A 23,060-nucleotide genomic window follows, 5' to 3' on the forward strand; every position below is an offset into this window, starting at 1 on the left:
GACCCCTCGTCTGCCCTCCCACCTCTCCGTCCTGCCCTGACAGGTCTGTTTCCACCTTTCATAACCCAGGGGACCAGCAACAGGGAGGAACTCTTTGCAGAGGAAGAAAAGAAACGTGGCTATTTGGTGGTGAATTTAAAAGAGGGGAATTGGGGCTTCCCTGGTGGCTCAGTGCAAGGGAATGGCCTCCTAGATTCTCAGGTAAAGAATCTGCCTGCAGGAGACAAGGGTTCGATGCCTGGTCCAGGAAGATCCCCCATGCCACAGAGCAACTAAGCCCGTGCCCCACAACTACTGAGCCTGTGCTCTAGAGCCCAGGACCCACAACTACTGAAGCACCCCACTCCCCACTCCCCCCGAGCCTGTGATCCCCAGCTAGAGAAAATGAAGAAAGTGAAAGTGTTAGTTGCTCAGTCGTGTCTGACTCTTTGCAACCCCATGGACTGTAGCCTACCAGGCTCCTCTGTCCATGGGAATTCTCCAGGCAAGAATACCGGAGTGAGTTGCCATGCCCTCCTCCAGGGGATCTTCCCGACCTAGGGATCAAACCCAGGTCTCCAGCATTGCAGGCAGATTCTTTACTGTCTGAGCCCGGGCAAGAGAAGTCACTGCAGTGAGAAGCTCTCACACCACATCTAGAGAGTGGCCCCCGCTCACTGCAACTAGAGAAAGCCCTCTCGCAGCAATGAAGACCCAGGACAGCCAAAAATAACTGATTAAATAAAATTATAAAAATAAAAAATGAAATGGGTACAATGAAGGGGACAGACATGGAAACAGGTATTTTACAGAAGTACATGTGTAAGGGCCGCTACATCTATTTAGAATGTCTTATAACAGTTTTTTTTTTTTTAATTTATGAGTAATGAGCCCTAGAGAGCTGGGTGGTGGGGAAAAAAAATTGCAGGGAGGTCAAGGCTCTGTCCCTGAGCTGATATAAAGTAAGGAAATTCGCAGGAAGGAAGGCAAAAAACAATGAGGATGCGTGTGCGGATTTGTAATCTAATTGGTTTTTATTCCGAGAAATGCCCCTTTTCTTCTCCTTTATTTTTTCCCCCTTGCTGAGCACTTTTGTGTGAGACATTTGGACATGTGCGTCTCCTTGATCCAGACCAAAATCCCCCTCCTTCCCCAAGGCCCAGCTCACATCGCACATCCTCCACGTAGGCTGGAGTTAGCCCACTGATTCCTGGGTCCCTGGGGTTTCTCCCCGCCATCCAGCCAGGGTGTGAGGCCCTGTCCCGGCGGAGGACTGGCAGTGGCTGCCTGGCTCACCCACCAGCTCACACCTGGGACTCCAGTGCTGCCAGGCTTTTCTGTGACAGTGACTCGGCTACCAAAACCCACGCACCTCCACAGCTGACCTGGTCACCCTAGGTGGGCTCTGTCTCCTTGAAGGAAGCCTCATGAATGAAGAGCCTCTGTGATTTCCTCTCCATTCAGCCTCCCTGAGGCTCTGGTTTAGAGGTGGCGGGACAGAGGATGGGGGATTACGCGTCTCCCATCTCCCCACACTTCCCTGGTGGCTCAGACGGTAAAGAATCTACCTTCAGTGTAGGAGATCTGGATTCAACTCCTGGGTCTGGAAGATCCCCTGGAGGAGGGCATGGCAACCCATTCTAGTATTCTCGCCTGGAGAATCCCATGGATGGAGGAGCCTGGCGGGCTAGAGTCCATTGGGTCGCAAAGAGTCAGACACGACTGAGCAACTAACATTTTCCCCTTTATCTCCCCACTCCAGGGTCACACCTTGCCAGGACAGTAACAGCTTTTTTTTTTTTTTTTTAATTTATTTATTTTTTAATTGAAGGACAATTGCTTTACAGAGTTTTGTTGTTTTCTGTCAAACCTCAACATGAATCAGCCATAGGCATACATATATCCCCTTTGGAACCTCCCTCCCATCTGCCTCCCCATCCCACTCCTCATCGTATACTAATGCATATATACGGAATCTAGAAAAATGGTACTGAAGAATTTATTTGCAGGGCAGCACTGGTGACAGAGCTTTGGGACTGATTTTCAGTTCATCTTCTCCGTCTCTGGTTGCTGGCAGTGTCCAAGGGGAGCTGCACTGGGAGAGCTTATTTCTAGTTCTCTGTATGAGCCTCTTTTGCCCTGAGAGAGCCTTCATCCAAGGATGGGTGGTTGGCGTCCCTAAGGACAGTTTGTCCTTCTCCTGAGGCGTCTCAGTGGCTCTTACCGGCCGGGCGGCTCTCCTGCCCTCAGCCTAGCTCTGCCTGTTGGAAACTCCCTCGGTTACGGCAGCTTCCTCCCGCTCCACATCCTGAATCGCGTCAGTCTCGTCTCCTGAACGCCTGTTACCACAGGTCCCCTCTGCTTTCTCGCCTCCTGCTACATGTTCTTGTTGTTCAGTCGCTCAGTCGTGTTTGACTCTTTGTAACCCCGGGGACTGCAGCACGCCAGGCCTCCCTGTCCATCACCATCTCTCAGAGTTCGCCTAAATTCAGGTCCATTGAATCGGTAATGTCATCCAACCATCTCATCCTCTGATACCCTCTTTTCCTTCTGCCTTCAATCTTTCCCAGCATCAGGGTCTTTTCCAATGAGTCAGCTCTCGCATCAGGTGGCCAAAGTATTGGAGCTTCCGCTTCAGTGATACTGATAGTTCTTCTAATGAATAGTCAGGGTTGATTTCCTTTAGGGTTGACTGGTTTGATCTCCTTGCTGTCCAAGGGACTCTCAAGAGTCTTTTCCAGCACCGCAGTTTGAAAGCATCAATTCTTTGATGTTCTGCCTTCTTTATAGTCCAATTCACACATTCGTACATAACTACTGGAAAGACCATAGCCTCGACTATAGGGACCTTTGTCAGCAAAGTGATGTCTTTGCTTTTTAATGCATTCATATAGATGTATGATTTTGAAGACTAGGACGGATTGTCCATGGGGGCAAGAGCCATGGCTGATCTATCTTTATGTCATTTTCATCAATGGTGTTTGAAAATACAGACTCAGTGGGTGACTGGAAAATTGGTAGTGGTAAGGAATCCACCTGCCAATGCAAGAGAAGCAGGAGACACGTGTTTGATCCTTGGGTAGGGAAGATGCCCTGGAGGAGGAAATGGCAACCCCCTCCAGTATACTTTCCTGGAGAATCCCATGGACAGAGGAGCCTGGAAGGCTACAGTCCATGGGATCAGAAAGAGCCGGACACAACTGAGCAACTGAGCACACACGTGTCTATTAAGCCCACTTCACTTCTGTCTGGAACTGATACTCTTGTGCTTCTGTGTCCTGTCTCAGCTAGTATGGGCTCTTGAGTCTTTTTCCGCAGTTGTGATGAGCAGATATACCCCACTTGCTCTACCACATAGATCCTAAGAAGAACATCACTAGGCCGTTTTAAAGTCGAAAGCCAAACAGTATCATATTTGGAAGCACAAGATTTTTTTGGCAAATGCTGAGACTAGAAAAGTAAGCTGAAATGCCAAACGCTTGTGTTAAAATCCTTTAAACGTTCTAATGAATATTTTTTTATTTTTCTGACTTTGGAAACAATCCTCTGCAGAGCTAAGCACCTCCTCTGATCCTGGCAGCGGACTCAGGCTTCTGCGGCCTTTGAATGTGGTGAGTCTGGGAGCTGCTCTAGTCCTGGTCGTTGGCAGCAGGGGGAGAGGGGGCCGGGGGCTGGAAGTATGGGCCTCTTTCAGGGCAGTGAGAAAAAGCATCGACCATTGGCAGAAAAGCAAAGGAGGTTGGGGAGGGAGGACAGTATGGACCAGAAACGCAGCATCTCTTTAGCTCACTGCTTCCTCCTCCATCTCTGTACCCCTCCACCCCACCCCCAGGGCCAGCCTCCCACACAGCATCATCACCAGGGGTGGGTTGGAATTTGCTTTAACTGCTAAGACCCCAGCTCCGGTGTGACCGTAAATCATGAGGCTGAGGGTGCAGCCCTGGAACGGAGTGAGATTACCCTGTGATGTGACCCTGCCAGGCAGACCAACTGGGGAGCCGTCTCTGCAACCTCTGCCGGGGACACTGACGTTGTCCTGAGATCTGTCAGCTGCAAAGGATTCATATCTCGTCCCGGTTTCCATGTTGTCTTGGTGATGCCTGGAGCCCCCAACTCAGGACAGCTGACTGACCTTCTGGGGAAAAGAGTGGCTTTTCCCGGCCCCCAGTTCCTCCCTGTCCTGGCCAACTTTGCTTCTCCGGGTGGGGTTTAGGCGGCAGATTGACCTGGTGCTGTTTGCTCCCAAGTGGCCTTTCTGTCACAGTGCTTCCTTCCTTGGTCTTCCCCCAGTGCCTCTCAGGCTCTCATTTTTCTTTTTTTAAATAGATAGTAATAGTGAACTTAAAAAAAAATAGTTTGGCTGTGTTGGATCGTCAGTGCTCACACGGGCTTTCTCTGGTTGCGGCGAGTTAGGGCTACTCTGTAGTTGCAGTGCCCAGGCTTCTGGCTGCCGTGGTTTCTCTTGTTGTGGAGCACGGACTCAGCTGCTCCACAGCATGTGGGATCTTCCCGGACCAGGGATTGAACCCATGTCCCCTGCCTTTCAAGACGGATTCCCATCCACTGGACTACTAGGGAAGCTCCCAGACCCTCACTGTAAATGAGTCTCTAGTCCTCTGCCTGCGGTCCAAGTGTCTCTGGGTAGAACTACCTCTTGGATCAGCTGAACCAGTTGCCACGTCTCCCAGTGTGGGTTTTCGCTAGATTTTCCTTTTTTGGGGTGGATATATCCTGATCTTCCCTGTAGCTCACATGGTAACGGATCTGCCTGCAATGCAGGAGACCTGTGTTCGATCCTTGGGTCAGGAAGGTCCTCTGGAGAAGGGAAAGGCAATTCACTCCAGTGTTCTTGCCTGGAGAATCCCATGGATAGAGGAGCCTGGCCGGCTACAGTTCGTGGGGTCACAAAGAGTCGGACACAACTGAGCAACTAGCACTGCTACTGGGGTGGATATATGTGTAAGCGTGGTTGTTGTTTAAATTTTTGGACTCCAGAATAGTTAATTAACATGCTGTCTACACTCCTCCCCAAAAGGAAAAGAATTTTCTTCTTTTAAGTTTGCTCCCTCTTCTTGGCCAAGCAACCCATTTAACCAAGTTTAAATGCATCTGTTTTGCGAGGAATAGAGACATAGAGGCAATTTGCTGGTAGTAACTGAAGAGATCGGCTCCTTTCACGGGCTCCCCCAGCGTCATCCTGGGCTCTTCGGTTCCCACCGCCGGCATGTGGATTATTTCTCATCTGGAGTTTTGTAGTCATGCTGGTTTCAGATCAGGGGACTGGGTTCCACGGTTATATGACGAGTGCCTTCTTGGCATTTCAGCTGGCTTATAGCCTAATAGATCAAGTGCCTACTATGCTCAGCGCTCTGTACTGAGAACAGAAAGATGAATGACATCTGTGGTTGAGAGACTCACAGGGAGGGAGGAAGTTACGTAAACTGGGTTTGTCCTGTAAGGTGATAGGGGCAGGCGGGCCTATGTCTATTTGTAATGTGAATGTTTCCAGGCTTTGCTGGCCTGTGGGCACAGATGAGGTCAAATTCACTGTCAGAACTCGAATTTCCCTGGCCTCTGCCCCCTCTCCCAGAGCACTGACCCTCAGCCAGTTGTGTCCGTGAATCCCTGGCATCTCTCTCAGGCTCTGTGGCTCGGCCCCTGGGGCGGTCTCTGCTCCCACCCTGCTTTTGGACCTGGCCTTTTCTGCCGCCAGCATTCTGCTGAAGGGTCTGCCTGCCAACCCTCCCGGGCTCCGGAGGATGGGCGCCACCTTCCCCGCCACTTGGTGTCCAAGGCTCAGAAGCAGAGAGTGTCACTCTCTATTTTGGGGTTCCATTTTGTTACCTGGGCAGGAAGCAGCATGACTGTGCTTCTGTGTCTCACACGGTCCTTTGGCTCTGCCCACCGCATCTCTTCCTGCAGAACTTGGGTATAAATCCAGGGGGCCTGGTCCATGCCAAAGCCTCTGATAAAGACAAGGAGTACTTCCTTGCTGACATCATCACCGTTGCATAACTGCAGAAATTAACTCCCCTGTCTGTAAGAATCACCTCCTTAAACAGACTGGCCACTGGGCCTCAGTTCCCAGACATGGCCAGGCCAAATTCCTCTTGAGTATGTCCTTTCCTCCTCTTTATTTGGGTCCCTTGTGACCTCCCAGAGGTCACTGAAACTCTGAAACAGCTGTCAGAGATTCCTACCTGGCTTCACTGCCTCCAGTCTCTACCCTCCCCATCCTGAACCCAGAGTTACTTCAATAAATGGCCCTGCTTGGATGGGGTCCTGACAGAATCAGCTTTCTTCTACAAGATTCCTCTTGCCAGTGAGAGCAAGGTCCCAGGGTATCATTAAAACCACATTGCTGGTTATTGGTCTATTAAATATTTTTACAAATACAGTTTTTATTTTACCCATTTTCAAACAGAATTTGAAAAGTTCCATTCATCTTTCTAGTTAGTCCCAGCCCATCCGTATCGAGGGGAATGGCCATTTAGAATCAACATCTTTATTTATTCCACCTGGACATCTATGAAACTGGCAAGGATTAGAATGCTTATGGAGAAGCTGAGCCTTACCAAATTTCAAAAAGAAAGACTGGAATTAGGCCAACCATAACTTTATTCACTGTGGGGAGGCCTCTATCTGAAATGGATTTTCTAGAGAATGCTACCCTGCTCTGAAGTATCATGTATACATATTGATGAAAACTACTGGATGAACAGAGTGGTGGAAACAGAACGTCAGGGTATTAATTAGGCACCTTATGAATCAGATCACGATATGAGAAATCGGGACACTGAGACTTCCTCAAAGAGCTGGCTCTTAACATTGACCAGAGCCAAAAACTACAATCAGAACATTTGAAAAATGTTTTGCTAAGACCAGAAAAGAGCCATAAGGACTTATGCATTATGCTTATGCATTAAATTATCACTTAGGAAGATTCTATCACAATGCCTACAGTTTAGATTTTTCTTGCTGTGTTCATTTTGAAGGGAAGAATGAACTTCAGGAAGCTCTTTTTTAGTCTGCGTTCCACAAGATAGATATGGCTTTCCAGGTGGCGCTAGTGGTAAAGAATCCACCAGGCAATGCAGGAGACACAAAAGACACAGATTTGATCCCTGGGTTAGGAAGATCCGCTGGAATAGGAAATGGCACCCTACTCCAGTATTCCTGCCTGGAGAATCTCACGGACAGAGGAGTCTGGTGGGCTACGGTCCATAGGGTCACAGAGTCAGACACAGCTGAAGGGGCTTAGCATGCACACATGATCTGAACTCCATCACCAAGGAGATTACACAAAGAAGTAAGTCAGGATCTGGGTAAGGGAGGCAGGCACCCCCATCTTTATCATCAGACAAAGAAAATGTCATCATTTTATCCCTACAGTATTTGTTGTAAGGTCAAGGCTGATTGTAGAAAGAGACCCAGGCAGGGAAATCTCCACCAAGGGAAAACACATTGCCCTCGTGTCTGAAGGATGGGCAGGTGTTAGACAGCAAGCAGTTCTCGGTGGGAATGAGTGAAGTGGGGTAGACATGAGATGGTGGAGTCCAGGCCCTGTGTCTTGGAGAAGGGATGTGTTCGGAATAGGAGATGTTTCTAGGAGGGTAGGGCTTTATTACTAGGGCTATGAGAACCAGGGAATGAAGCTTAGATTAAACCCTGCAGGAAGATGGATGCCATGGAAACAATAATGAGATATACTTGGAGAGGAAACCCCAGGTTCGGGGGTGTCATAATTTGAGGGTTAGGTGAATGTGGTCTTGGTGGGAAGGACTAGACAAAGGACAATTTACAGAGAAAAAGTGCTGAGACTTGGAGATAGATGGTCATGGGGAGGGAAGGGAAGTGATGGTAAGCACGACAGCAGGGTCGGGGCCCCTGGAGCCCCAGGTACCAAAAATGCGAGGAGGACCTGGGCCAGAGGGAAGCTTATGAGTTTTGCTTTGGCTGTTTGAGTTTAAGAAAATGATGAGAAACCTAAGTGGAACTTAACAGCAGGCTGCCTCCTGAAGTCCTGGAAACATGTCTGCTTGGAGGTGATGACTGAACCTGTGACCTTGGGAAAATGTCCTGTTAGAGAGAGTGAGGAAAAAAGAGCAGGAGTCCAAGTCAGGGATGGAGCCTGGACATAGAAGAGGAGCCTACGAAGGAAACCAATGTTTCCAGCCGACACTCATCCTGCGTGATGGCTTGCTGCCTGCTGCTGGGTAGAAGGGTCGGGTGGTGGGGGTGAGGGGCTTAGGGAGGAGAGAGAAACACGGTATCCCACCTACAGCACAGTGGCGACCCCAGCTTGCCTTGGAGACAGGTAATGCAGGACTGGAAGCCAAAGAGACGAGGGTGATTCGCTGCATTATTTGACTCACCCATTTGGGTGTCTAGTTCAAGGCCTGACTGTATACATGGGGCCCTCACTCAGGCTCATTGTCCATATTATCAATTGCCTAAGCCAGTGATTAGAGGAGGACTCTGTATTTAGGGTTGCCAGATCTAGCAAATAAAAAATACAGGATGGCCAGTTATGTTTGAATTTCAGACAAACAATGGGAAAAGTGCTAAAAAAAAAAAAAAAGTGCTATAAAGACCAATTTTTAGCAGCTGAACAGATCAGTTAGTTCAGGGTCATGGGGATGCATTTAGAAGAACTGGATATTACCTCATCGTGGAAGGCTCCGTACAGGATGCTGACCTTTAGAAAACCCCAAGTCCAGCGTAACACAATGATTTTATTTATAGACCGACAAGGATCTCAGACAAAAGTGATGCGTAGGGAGAAATGCAAAGAAGGAAGGGGCAAGCCATAGAAAGCTGAGACTGAACTGAAAAGGAAACCCCCGGTCAAATCTGAGACACATGAAGCTTTTGTCAGTTCCTGTGATTAGCAGGAAGTCGAGATGACTCACAGCGTCCAGTCACCCTTGCTCCATGCTCCCATTTATCCCTTTCCAGGGTTCTACAGCTCTGATTTATGTAGAGAATCACATGATTGGTCAAAGAATGGCTGTGGCCTGTTTTTCATATTAACAATTTTCAAAAGCATAAAATGGTTTAACATCTCAATATCTAAAGTGGATGGGGTCACCCCAGAGTAGTCTTGCCTCGGAGTCTGGTGCCATGTAGTGGAAGGGCACCCAGGGTGACCTTGACCTTTGAAAGGCTTCTTCATGTCTCCCTGGGAAAACCTGGCTGGGACGGGAGGTGGCAAGTCTTGACCTCCAGGTCTCGCCATGCATCACTTATTGAAACAAAATGTCCTCAGCTGAGGGCTCCCAGGTGGCGCTGGTGGTAAAGAACCTGCCTGCCAGTGCAAGAGACATAAGAGACGTGGGTTCGATCCCTGGGTCGGGAAGATACCCTGGAGGAGGGCATGACATCCCACTCCAGTATACTTGCCTGGAAAATACCATGGACAGAAGTGCCTGGAAGGCTACAGTCCATGGGGTCGCAAAGAATTGGACACGACTGAAGCAACTTAACACGTACATCCACAGCTGAATATTCAAGAGCAGGTTAAGTTTCTTTAGTTTTTCCATCTAGCAGCCTTGTTAGATCTTAAGGCAGGGTGGAGAAAGAGACAGAGAGAGAGAGATCTCCCAACAAAATAGGGATAAGACTAGCAAGGGAAATTCTACTTCGCTTTCTTCTTTTTTCTCTCTTAACTGCCACTTACTGGGGTTATTGCTTTCTTAGATGGGCCTCCACTTCACTCTTACCACAAACTATTATGATTTAAAAATTAAAGTGAGATATCCTGGTTCTTCCATTTCCTTTTAATAGGATGATCTATGATAATCAATAAAGGAAGTGCAGGGAAGATAACGAATGTATGGTCCTGTTTGAGAGTATTGAATTAAGTGATATGTGTGCAAGGTTGAAAGATGAGATCATTTAGAAATGAGTTCTTTTTTAAAAAAAAGTCTTCAGTCATTATCACTTGCATTTAGAAAACCAATTTAAAAAAAATCAATCTGAACTGGATTTTTTTTTTCCCCCTTAAATCTTTATCACTCCTTAGGTGACAGGATGCTATGGAGATAAAACTTGGAATTGACTTTTAAAAGGAAAACAAAAGGAAAGTATAATCTGTTGGTTAAATTTATCGGAAAAAAACCATGAAAAATCCTGTTATTCACCTGGCCTGGTGTGTAGGTTTATATGTTTTCTCTTTTCTTTGCACCTGAAATTTGTCTAATGGTTAGAAATGCTTAATGATGACAAGTTCTGGTGAAATACCGCAGGTGAATACAGAGAGAATTTTGCCTGTGTGTAAGGGGCTTTCCTGGGAGATGATGTATTTTGTGATCCAACACTTCATCACTTAGGCTGCAGATCTGATTTCTTTTGAAAACAAGCCCTAAGTCTGGAACTTTCCATGTTTAGAGTCCATAGCACTCTCAAGAAAGCCTAGAAGATGTAGCTGAGTGAAAACAATACTCATTATGAATGGTTACTGCTGTTCTTTCTCACCAGGAAGGCTGGGGACGTCAAGGATCAAATGACCTTTTTATGCAGTGGTGATGTTTCTCTGTGTCTCAGCCTTTTCATGAGAAGGACTGTGACTGCACAAGCTTTTGTGGAAAACATTGGCAGCGTCATAATTGGCATCCAGTCATCTCAGAAGTCTTTACGTAACTTCCCGCAGTCACGCCAGAGGGCGTGGGGATGGACCTGCAGCTAACTTTGGACAGGGCAAGGGGTTTAGGTTCATATCCCTGAGTATGGTCCCTGCGTCTCCTTTCCCCATCGTTTACTGCATCCTCCCAAAGAAAGTGCCTTCTGTGTCACATTAGACCTAACTCAGATATGCACACGGAATGATGCAGAGATGTCACCGCGAATCTCAGAGATGGATGCTTCAGAGACGAGCACGTGATTACTTCCTTCAGGTATCCATCTGTCCCCAAAGTGTTCCGGGCCTTGCAGTACCAGAAATCCTTTGTTTTTATAATTTAAGTGTGCTAAGTGGCATATTAAAAAGCAGAGATATTACTTTGCCAACAAAGGTCTGTCTAATCAAGGCTATGGTTTTTCCAGTAGTCATGTATGGATGTGAGAGTTGGACTGTGAAGAAAGCTGAGCGCCGAAGAATTGATGCTTTTGAACTGTGGTGTTGGAGAAGACTCTTGAGAGTCCCTTGGACTGCAAGGAGATCCAACCAGTCCATCGTAAAGGAGACCAGTCGTGGGTGTTCATTGGAAGGACTGATGCTGAGGCTGAAACTCTAATACTTTGGCCACCTCATGCGAAGAGCTGACTCATTGGAAAAGACCCTGGTGCTGGGAGGGATTGGGGGCAGGAGGAGAAGGGGATGACAGAGGATGAGATGGCTGGATGGCATCAGTGACTCGATGGACGTGAGTCTGAGTGAACTCCGGGAGTTGGTGATGGATAGGGAGGCCTGGCGTGCTGTGATTCATGGGGTCGCAAAGAGTCGGACACGACTGAGCAACTGAACTGAACTGAACTGAAGTGGTGGCAAAAAGGAAGAGCTTCTCCCCATATTCATTTTCCTAGGTGGACTTAACTGTGAGGCTCCCCAGGGTTTTACATCAGTGCTTGGTTCAATCCTAAAAGAAGTTGCGTCAGGCGTGGCAATTCTGCCTTCTTTGTTCCTATTCTCTCTGGAGAATTAAGTATTAATAAGGGGCTCCCTGGAGGAAGTTTGGGCAACCCATACTAGAAAACAAATTGAAATGTAAAATTCTTGGAATGGTGTAGGTACGATACCATAGTCACTGCTGGTATACCAACAATTTCAGAAGAAAATCAAGAAAAATGTGTGCCTGACATCCCCATTTTTCCTTCACTCATGAACTCTTTGCTTTAAAATAGCAACCCAAACCACAGTTTCATTAGTGAGTAGATTATGATCTTTTCAGGGGACACAAAGAAATTAAGAGGATGTGGAAAGGAAAGAACGGTTGTTACTCTGACCATTGCCTCTGATTGTAGGCAGCTGCCTTTCACCCACCACTGTCACCTCTGAGCTGGGAATTAAGAGAAGGTGACCCTCCATGGGCACCTCAACAGACACAGGGCTGTTTTGGCTGTTTGGCTAGTTGGGATGGTAACATTTGTCTGGTTCACCTAATTGGGCTAAAAGCCTGTGAGAGACAAAAGTGAAACTTAAAAGTTTAGCAACATCTGGGACTTGCCTGGCAGTCCAGCAGCGCAGACCCTGAGCTTTCATTGCAGAGGGCATGTGTTGGAACTAAGATCCCACAAGCCGTGAGTCCAGATAAATAAATAAATCTGGGTAATAAAGCCTATCCTCTACATTAATGTAAATAAGTAAGTAAAATAAAAGTTTAGGAACACCTAAGGGTATCAAATTTTGTCTTTGCCTTCATATTCTTCTCCCAAACACGTGCCATCTCTATAGAATCTCATCTGAAATTTTTCAGCTTGCAGGGGAAAAAAAAAAAAAAACAACCCTCCAAGATCTACTGTATTTTATTGATTTGTACCTGGTCTTCTTCCAAAATTGTTGTTAGATGCACATTTGAGTAACTGTGCAACTGACTGCTGTGTTACTTACTCTAAATCTTTTTTTTACTGCAATTTCACTGATGACCTTGGCCTAGCCAAAGATGAGTGAAAATGAATCCAAGTTCTTACTACTAAGCAAAGAGCCTCCAAGCAAGGACCGTGGACTGGAGTGTTATCTTCATAACCATAGGAAGTCCATTACAAACTGATGTCAAATGAGGCAATTGTGTGCTAACTAGAGAAGATCACTAATGCTGTCCAAAGGAGTTAGACTTCCTTGCTGTGTTATTTATTGGTGAATATTGGGGAAATAGACATGACAAGAGAAAAAAATGGATGTGAAGCCAATCACACGGCTGGTGTGAGTGAGTGAGTCAAAGTCGCTCATCGAGTCTGACTCTTTGTGACCCCATGGACTATAGCCTACGAGGCTCCTTTGTTCGTAGATTTTTCCAGGCAAGAATACTGGAGTGGGTTGCCATTTCCTTCTCCACTCATGACCAGTGCATTTGGCCAGTTGGAGCCAGCCCACCTCCAGCTATCCCAGGACTTGAGAATGATATAAGGAATGGGCAATTCCACAACTGCACCCACTCATCGGGGCTCTGCCGGGTGGTTCTTTGGGGATGACCCTAACTGCAGATCACACCAAAATGTTCTAGTCCTGATGGCCCATTTTCTAGGTGGTATCCACAAAGATGGCTGCGATTCATGACTACAAAGGCTATGTGAATAGCAGGGAAGTTTAAGGCTGGGTGGTGCGCTTTTTAAAAAATACTATGACTCAACTTCCCTTTTCCATACTTATTTCATTTTCCTTTCCTATCCAATCTCTCTCACAAACATTGCTTTGGTTTGCAGGAGAGGACTATTTTGGAATTTTCCTGCTCTGCCTTATATTTCTATTTAGTCATTTCTGCCTAAAAGATTTTTTTGGTATTTTTTTCTTTGAAGAATACAGAGTGAAGAAGCAATAACTGGTCAAGAAGAAATATCACAGAAACATAAAGATCCCCAATAGTTTGTTCTTTTTTAAAACTACTTTTAAGAAGCAAATTATTTTTATTTATTTGTTTTTTGGCTGCGCTGGATCTTCATCGCTGTGCACGGGCTTTCTCTAGCTGCAGTGAGGGGGGCTATTCTCTGGTTGTGGTACTTGGGCTTCTCTTGTTGCGGAGCCCAAGCTCTAGGCCCGAGGGCTTCAGGAGCTATGGCACAGGGGCTTAGTCGCTCTGAAGTGTGTAGGATCTTCCCAGACCAGGGATTGAACCGGTGTCCCCTGCATTGGCAGGCAGACTCTTAACTACAGGGGAAGTCCTGTGTGCTCTAAGAATTCCCCACAGAGCTACAGTGTCATGAATCGACAGAGGGCACCTAAGTGTCCTTAGTGGTTTCCGTCATTGGCCAGCCTTGGTGGTCATCGTCTTTCTTTCTCCAGAATGCCGGACTCATTTGCCAGTCTCATTCCTGGCGACATGCGTGCTGGAAAAAGCGGTTGAGTATTAGTCCCAGCTGGGGTGGAGGGCCAGCGCCCCTCAGGCGGCGGTTATTGACAGTACAAGGGACACCACTGAACTAACATGAACAAGGTCCGTGGAAGCATCCCAGGAAGGGGCCAGCTGACAGATGGTAAAGTAGACTCAGGGCCCCACTTTCCACAGGGGCCTCCAAATAGCCCAAAGCGCCGTGCCCAGGGCGTGGCACACATCACCTTGTGTTAGCCTTCATGTCTGTCTGCCTGGCAGTCACTTTTGACTGTGACTTTTCTTTCCCCCTGGCTTTTGCAGGAAGCAGTTCAGTTTTTAGAAAAACACAGGAAAATCACCATACACTGGGCTTCAACTAGCCTTTTGCTTTTTCTCGATTCTCTCTGTTCTTGCCCACAAGTCACACATCTCGGGTCTGAATCCAGGGTGGTGAATGTATTTTGCAGGAGTTTCTGTGTATCTAGGGTACAGCCCTTCTTTCATCCTTCTTCAGCTTTCCTTTCATCATTATTCTCATGGCCTGCTTCACATCCATGAGAGTGTCTCAGCTGACAGGGTTGGACTCCTGAAGTAAGAAGTTGCATTTCTCCCTTCTCCTCTTAGATGTGTGGAAGTCTGGACAAAGTAGATCACAGTGCGTCCCCTACATACGAATGAGTTCTGTTTCGAAAGGGCGTTCATTAAGTCCAATTTGTTCAAAAGTCCAGTAAAGTTAGCTTGGGCACCCAACTGACACAATCGGCTATACAGTACTGTATGGTAATAGATTTATAATACTTTCCATACAAATAATACGTAACAAACACAAAAGATAAATAAAACTGTGTGATCTTACAGAACAGGACCTTGAAAAGTACAGTAGCACAGTACAATAGCCGGCATAGAGGGACATGTTTACATCTTTGAAATTTTGCAACTGAAAGGTTCATAGGTAGGGGACTCACTGTGTTGAGGAAGTGAAGAGTGAGAGTCTCCCACATCTTTCTTCCCGGAGAGGTATCTTTAGAGGAGGCAGGTCTGTTGTGTTTTAATTGGTATCTTTCTTTATACGTGTGTAAGAAAACATATTTTGCTACTATTTTTCACCATATGAACAGGTGGTCTTGCTGTGCAGGCACTTCCTCAAATCTTTAGTTGTTGATTACACTTGAAAATGTCTTCGTTTTCATGCGTAATAGAGGCAGACAGAGTGGCAGTACTTGTAAGATGGGATGGCAAGAGAAAACCGAGACGTTCTGGGAGGAAAAAATGGTTGGTGTGCTGAGCGCTTGGGGGAAGGGAGAAGAGAGTGAAGGCCCAGAAGTGGTTCTGAGCCGGATCTGGAAGGGCTTCAAGCCAGCAAAGAGCATGGGCTTTTTCTTGAAGGATCAAGGAGAACCCCCAGTAGATTTTCAGCAGGGACTGGGTTCACATTTGAGGAGAGTTGTGGCAGTGGTGTGAAGGGTGGCCATAAGGGGCACAAACGGCAGGCAAAGAGTCCAGTCAGGAGGCTATTGAAGAAATTTACAGAAGAAGTTCTGAGGGTCTGAACCAAGATATTAGGAGATGAATTTGAAATATGTCAACAAAGTAGAATGGGTAGCAGGGATTTCTGTCTTGCCCTACGAACAGCCACTCCACCCTTCTCTTTATGGCTAATGAAACAAGAACCAAATGAAGTGCCTTAATTCTCTTCATTCTTTCCATTTGCCTGGAACTTGGGGATAACCATCTTGTAACGCTAATGTGCTCTTAAAGATGGGAACCATGTGAAAAGCATGGCAGAGAAGAAAGACAGGAGTCCAGAGTCCTGAGGACATGGTGGATCCAATGGGCCAGCCTTGGATGGCCAGAATCTCATGTTGTATGAGAAAGATGAATCTTTCTTTGTTGAAATCACTGTGATTTCCATCTATTTCCATCCAGCAGCCAAAAGCTCTTCCTAACTGCGACAAATATTGACAAACTGGGTGTAGGAGGTGTGCAGAAGGATTGGAGGATGAACTCGAATTTGTTCCTGGCTGATGGGGTCAATGATAGTGCTAGTTGCAAAGATAAAAAATGGAAGGGGAATTTAGGACCCAGTGTGCCTTTCTCTGTGCATGTTGAGTTTGAGGAATCTCTACAATGGCCACTGTTTAAGTCCAGTAAATAATGGGATGTGGACTTTGGCTAGAGGCAAATAGGTGAGAGTCATCACTTTACAGGTAACTGTTGACATCATGGGAGTGCTTTAGGTCACCCAGAGAGAGCATAAGAAAAAAGGGCCAAGGACAGGGCCCAAGGAGCCCAGCTCTTGAGATTAAAGTGCCCATGAGCTAGACAGTGAAGAAGCATCCAGAAAATTAGGGGGGCACCTGAAGAGAGTGGTACCACTTGAACCCCACAATCAAGAATCTTCAGAGGACAGAGTGGTTACTAAAGACACAGAAAGTCCTTAGAAAAATAGAAGAGAGGGAATTCCCTTTTGATCCAGTGGTTAGGACTCTCAGCTTTCACTGCCTAGGGTCCAAGTTCAATCTCTGATTGGGGAACTAAGATCCTGCAAGCCGTGTGGTGGTAGAAAAGAAAGAAAGAAAGAAAACAGGAGAGTGTTCAGAAAGGAAAGTGGCCAGAAGATTCCTTCCTTCTCCAAAAAGCCTTCTCAGAATAATCTTTCTACAGAAAGCGGTCCCAGGGGCCATGTTTATCATGACACCACAGCATCTGTGATTCTTTTGAAGTCTTGCAATACCTTATTTGTTTCATTAAAACAAACAAAAAAATCAAAACGGCATTCCTTCTTTCACCAATTGATATGTCTCCCCAGATGTGTCAAATGATGTATTTTATTTAAGGTCAAAGTGAATCCCAAATATTCATTTTGAGTTATTTTTTTTCTAAAATATTTTGGGGGATCCCCTGTAGCACCCTGAAGTGAAGTAGAGCTGAGATTGGATCCTGTGCTCTGTTAATATATCACCAGGAAATCTTTAGGAAGTGCTCTGCTATAAGAGGAGAGAAGTGTTTAAAGGTTAGGACTTCCCTGGGGGTACAGTGGATAGGAGTCCGCCTGCCAATGCAGGGGACACGGGTTCAGTCCCTGGTCCCAGAAGATCCCACCTGCCATGGAGCAGTTAAAGCCTGTGCGGCACAACTACTGAGCCTGTGCACCTCGAGCCCGTCCTCTGCAACAAGAGAAGCCACCTCAGTCAGAAGTCCGAGCACAAAGAGCAGATCCCACTCACTGCGACTAGAGAAAGCCTGCACGCAGCAACGAAGACCCGGTGCAACAAAAATTAAAAAGCTGAAAAAAGAAAGACAAGGCAGAGTGCAAGAATGCTTTGGTTTGCCCTGCACGTGTGGCCATGGCACCAATAGATAGAACTTATCTATCCTCCACTGGTGGTATCCAGGCTCTCGTGGGCTCCGTGGGCTTTAGTGGATGTTGAGCTGCGCTATCATGGGCTAGAGCTGTCTTTCATCTCTGAAGTCAATTAGTGTCACGTACAGGGTTGTTTTTTGGAACTTTTAATTAATTTTCTTGAACTTAGAAGTGAGGAGTATGTCTTCTGGGGAATGTCCTCAGATTGCATCAGCCAGGAGCTCTGAGGACTGGCTCTCTCCATAGTCCAGGTATCTCAAGATTGCTTAGAGAACTTGTGCAAGCGTTCTGTTCAGAATGATCAAAATAACTGTTTTTACCTTTAAAGGGCAGTTGTGAGGTGAACTCATTGCCTTTAGCTTTTCTAATAGTGCCACCCCTAAGGAACAAGTAATAGTGTTCATCTGGAATGTTTTAACTGGATAGAGATCTTACTTGATTCCCTCAAGAAGGACCCCAGATACCACTTTAGAAAGGAATGCCTTGTTACTTGAGAGCTGTGGCTCTTCCTTGGCTCGTAGTGAGCTCCGGGAGAGTCAGCAGCAACTGAGTGTTAAAGACCACTCTGAACATTTACTGGGAACTTCTTGGGTGTAAAGTTTCTCTTCAAAATGCCACATGATGATACAATAGTCATATGATACCTGCCTTCAAATTGCCTAAACAATCAGGGAAGGCACTGTAGTTTGAACTCATCAATTTTAGGCTAAATAGCTATAAGCATATACATATATGGGCTTTCCTGGGGGCTCAGATGGTAAAGAATCTGCCTGAAATGCAGGAGATCTGGGTGGAGTCTGGGTCGATCCTGGGTTGGAAAGATCTGGAGAAGGGAATGGCCACCCACTTGAGTATTGCCTGTAGAATCTGAGGCACAGAGGAGCCTGGCAGGCTACAGTAGATGGGGTCCCTAAGAGCCAGACGTGATTAAGGGACTAACACTTATATGCATATGTAAACACATAATCCATCACTCATAAAGGGATGCCATAAAACTTTGCTTATCTGGTGGCCACTTCTTCAGCCAGCTCAGCTCTCCTGAGCTTCTCTGAGTAGAAACATGGATACTGGAAAGGTTACAGTTTTACAGTTCATGCATGTTATTTGTTCCAAATTCATTTCTCCTTATCTTGGACATATTCTAGATAGCATTTCCAGAACATGCAGGAATCGAGTTGTGGAGATGGGCTGCCCCAAACCATGGCTATAGACCACCAACAAGGAGAAGTCATCTTCTAGAAGCTGATGTTAAAGCTGTAGTTCTCAAGCTTGTCTGACACACATCAGCATCACTTGGGCATCTTCAATCATTTCCAAACCCAGGCCACACCTACAATGGATAAATGACACTCTTCAGAGGTGGGTACACAGGCATTGATAGTTTTGGAAACTTCTTAGGTGATTCCAGTGTGCAGACAAGGCTAGGAGTTACTGCCTTGATGGTTAAGGAAGAGCAATGCAAGTTTAATTGTGTACCATTCTGGGGCTGTTTCATGTAGGAGCAATTATCCTTCACAATTCTGTAAGCAGTCCGTGTCTTCCTCGGGGTGCATGAAGGTGAGACAGAGTCCTGAACAGGGAGCACGGATATGCTTTTGCTTCCTGGTCAGTGCTAGTCCCGGGAAATGTCACTGTATTGCAGATATAACCCACATGAAAGGTGGCTTTTATGTCTTGCAAAATTTGTCTTCAAAGATGGTCTGGAAGTAGAAAAAATGGGAATTTGTGGGTCTTCAAGGCATATTGTCGTCACCACTAGAGTGATGGCCTTCAGAGATGGTCCCTCTCAGCTATTATAGCCTTGTCTCCAGAAGGCTATCGTCACTTTCCACCAATGACTCTGGAGGACAGTGGACACCGTCACTAGTCAAAGGGCACCCCACGTGGATGCTCCCCATCTTCTTTGGACATGTTTTCCCACCTTCCATAACTTCTCCCTTTTATTTCTCCCTGTCTCAGTGTCTAGGACTTCCTGGTGTCAAACCCTGCTCTCTGGGACTTGGAACTCTCCTCTATGGAAGTGAGGACTATGTCTCATATTTCATTCTTGGGTCCTAGATATTTCACAGCTTTGGGCATTTGTTAAGTGTCTACCACTTCTCCACTTTTTAAAGCTTCTGCTGTCATAGCAGAGGGTGGGGTGAGCTCTGTCCTTTACACAGAGGTGGAGGGTGCAGAGAAGTTGGGAAACCGTGAGGGCTGAGATTTCTCACCTGGGGACCGGACTGTGTAGGAAGGATGAAGAAGGCTAAAGGGAGAGGAGGGGGTCTCAGTTTACTCTGCCGCAAGGCACTGCTCAAGAAAGGATCTTACTGTCTATACCGTAATGTGAACTCGCAAGACAGCAAGCTATGAACTTTTTAAAGTCTTTCTCGAATTTGTTACAATATTGTTTCTGTTTTATGTTTTGGTTTTTTGGCTGAGAGTCATGTGAGATCTTAGCTTCCCGACCATGGATTGAACCTTCACCCCCTGCATTGAAAGGCAAAGTCTTAACTACTTGACGGCCAGAGAAGTCCCCAAGCTATGAACTTTCATGTTCCATGTACTGCATTGTCATTAAGGCAAAACTCCCTAAAAATGGGTTGGACAGTAGCCTAGAAAGAGATACACAAAAATGTTAGCAGCAGTTGCTTTTTGGAGGTTTGACCGTGGGTGATTGGGAAAATCTTTTTCAACTTTCACAAGGAAGACATTGTTTTTCTAATGAAAAAAGAAAAGCTATTCTTTTAAAACAGGATGTCCAATGTGATGCGCCAGAAACAACAGAAATATTTCAGATTTCATTCATTCCTTTCTGTGTAAAAAGGCAGGCAAGAGGATCATCAGCTTCAGCAAGGTCTACCACACCAGGCAGTGGGGGTAGTTAGGATATAAATCTTCCACCACCTAAGCAAGGCCCAGGTTTGTTTCTTAGCTTGTGAAATGACTACTTTTTCTTTGTTTACTTTTCTTTATTTAAAATCTCTGTCATAGAACACAGGGCTTGGCACATAAAAGGTGGGAGCTCAATAAATATTGGTTCAGTTGAATGAATGGATAAAATATTGACACTGAGAGGCAGAGCTTTGGTTGTCCAGAAAAGTCTGTTTATTTCTCCTAAATAATTATAACAAATGAAATGATTTCTGTAACGACAACAACAAAATGAACAGGCCAAGTTTCTAGCCAAAGGATATATGTTGAGTTCTCACTTAGAATAGGAAGGGAAGCTTCACAGACTGGGTAGGATTGAACATGGTTTTGAAGAAATCAGCGAAAATTTTATAGAAAGAACAGGGATATTCCAGGCACGTGGATGAGCTTGTGCCCAGATCTGATGGCTGGAGAAAGGTGAGCATAGAGGGGCCAGGTTGTTGACTGGAGCAGATGGTGTGGGCAGGAAGGAGGCTGGCAGGGATCACTGTGAGATCGAACGGGCTTAGCTGGTGAGAAATCGTAAACAAGGATATTCGATTTCCTTCTGACATTTGTAAACACAGATCCACTGCAGGCTTTTGTCAGAAGGGGTTCCTGCAGACACGCCCTGCTCTTTAGTCCTTCGTTCTAGGGCAGAGGAGGAGATGCTTCCTGCAGAGAGGGCTGCAGGAGGAGGAAGCTGGTCCTCTCTGCTGAACCGTCACCCTCATCCTTCTCTTTCTCTTCCAGTTTTCCAGGCAGCCTGAGAATAGTAAATGTTATAGGACAAGCATGGATGAGAAAACTGCCCCTCCTAAAGATTCAGTGTGGCCTTGAGCCTCTAGGAGGAGGAGGAATGTGACCCCCTCCACGACTCAGTGAAAGGGTCTCCCTTTTCCACATCTCCCGACCCCCTCACTCCCCGCTGACATGTCCTCCGTTGGCCTCTTCTGGACCTCCTATACCATCCCTTTTCTCTCGTATGGCTCACTGTTTTCTCTGCTGACGGCTCTTATTCAGTATTCTCACAGCTTCCCCTATAGCCCTTGTACCGATACACCTGGAAGACTTGCCTTCTCTCCTGAGCTCAGGCTTTTATTTCCAGGGCACTTGCTGGACGCATTCTAGGTATCTTTCAGGCAACTCTAGCAAAATGTATCCCAAACTAAACTCATTTCCTTCTCCCTCCAGACCTGTTCCTCTTTGGCTTCCAGTCTCAGTTATGGTGTCACCATTCAAATAGGACACCTATTTACCCTGGACTCCTTCCCACCCACCTCCCGTGTCTGGTCAATTACCATGTCTTGATTATTCTACCTGTGAAATGTCTGCTGGATCTCTTTAAATTGTCTCTATCACCACGTGCTAATTTTGTTCCTTAACCTCTGTCAAGAGTTTGTTAACTCCTAACTGGCCCTCTTGCCTTCAGTCTCTTGCGCACTCTTGCTCTCGCCTCCCAATCTATCCTCATCTTCGGCCAGAGTGATCTTTCTGAAACAAACTGGATCACGTCTGTTTTGCTCAAAAAGCACTAAAGGCTTCCCATGGCCTAAGAATTGAGCATGAGCTCCTGAGTGTGTCTGGCAAAAAGATCTCAGTCTGGCCCAGGGTACTTTCTCAGCCTCTTCGTACGTGCTGTACGTCTGTCTTCCCACCTTGCCCAGATCTCCATCCACACAGAAATATTTTCCAGGCCCCAAACACAACCTGATTCCATTCTCTGCTTTTTTCTACTGCCTTTTTGCCCCGAAACATCCTTCCCTTGTGCCGACCCACAGACACTTGATGCAGAATACCACTCCATTCAAGACCCAGGCACATCCTTCCTGGCACAGCTCAAGGCACCTTCTCTGCGAAACCTTGTCTGGTCCTTTTACCAGCGTTTGTATATGGAGGATTTATTTATGCGGTTCTCTCTCTTGTACAATATCAGTTCTACAGAAAGTAGGATCTGAGTTGTATTCACCTTTATAGTCCCACATTCTAGGGCAGATCCTGGTGCATGGTGAATTCTCAATGTGTGTTGAATGAAGTAATGAATGCCTTATTCATTTTTCTCACCTTCAAAAACCTTTTCCCCCAGAAAGACTCCATTTTCTTTATAATTCATCTCTGAAGTTTAAATAGTTGGTGGAGAATTCTTATCCCCCTCTTCTTGCATTTGCATGGGTGTGAGAAGTTTCTTGTCTCAGGAGGAGAGAGAAGGGGAGGGACACTTCTGTGTCTACAGGTAACATGTGTGGCTGCTCTGGTTGGGTGGCCCACATAGCCCAGGCTTCTACAGGCTGTCCTCAGAAACCCACTCTCTTCCAGGCCTTGGAATAAGTGGCCATTACTGCACAAGAGCCTGTCCTTGTCTTGGCCTGCCTGTGACTGGATGTATGGGTTTAATTATTATTATTATTTTTGGTTCAGGGAAGATATTAGAAAACCCATCTGTTTCAGAGTCTAAGCTTTAGACTCCAATCGGCTTTATCAGACATAAAGCAGATATTTTCATCTCCATCTGCCAGACTACAGTGACTGTCTCTTGATTGGTCCCAGCTTGAAGCTGGGTGGGATGGGGAGGGGAAAGAATTGGGGCAGGAATATAATTTATTTGCTCCTCCAAAACCCCGATAATCATTCTACTCTTCTATGTTTAAGATGTCAGGAGTTACTCAGATCCCATCCATTTGGAAGGATCTTAAGCCACATATGACTTTGGAGAAAGATTCTGGTTTATAGGGCAAAGGGATGACTAGAATAGAGCCTTCTATCAATGTGCAATAAATACCTTATACTGTTACATTTAAATGAACGAATGGAGTGGTTTGTGGGCAGAAAGTTATAGTTTAAACTCAAGTAACCTGAGG

The sequence above is a fragment of the Bos indicus genome, chromosome 23, assembly GCF_029378745.1.
Source record: "Bos indicus isolate NIAB-ARS_2022 breed Sahiwal x Tharparkar chromosome 23, NIAB-ARS_B.indTharparkar_mat_pri_1.0, whole genome shotgun sequence".
Classification (NCBI taxonomy): domain Eukaryota; kingdom Metazoa; phylum Chordata; class Mammalia; order Artiodactyla; family Bovidae; genus Bos; species Bos indicus.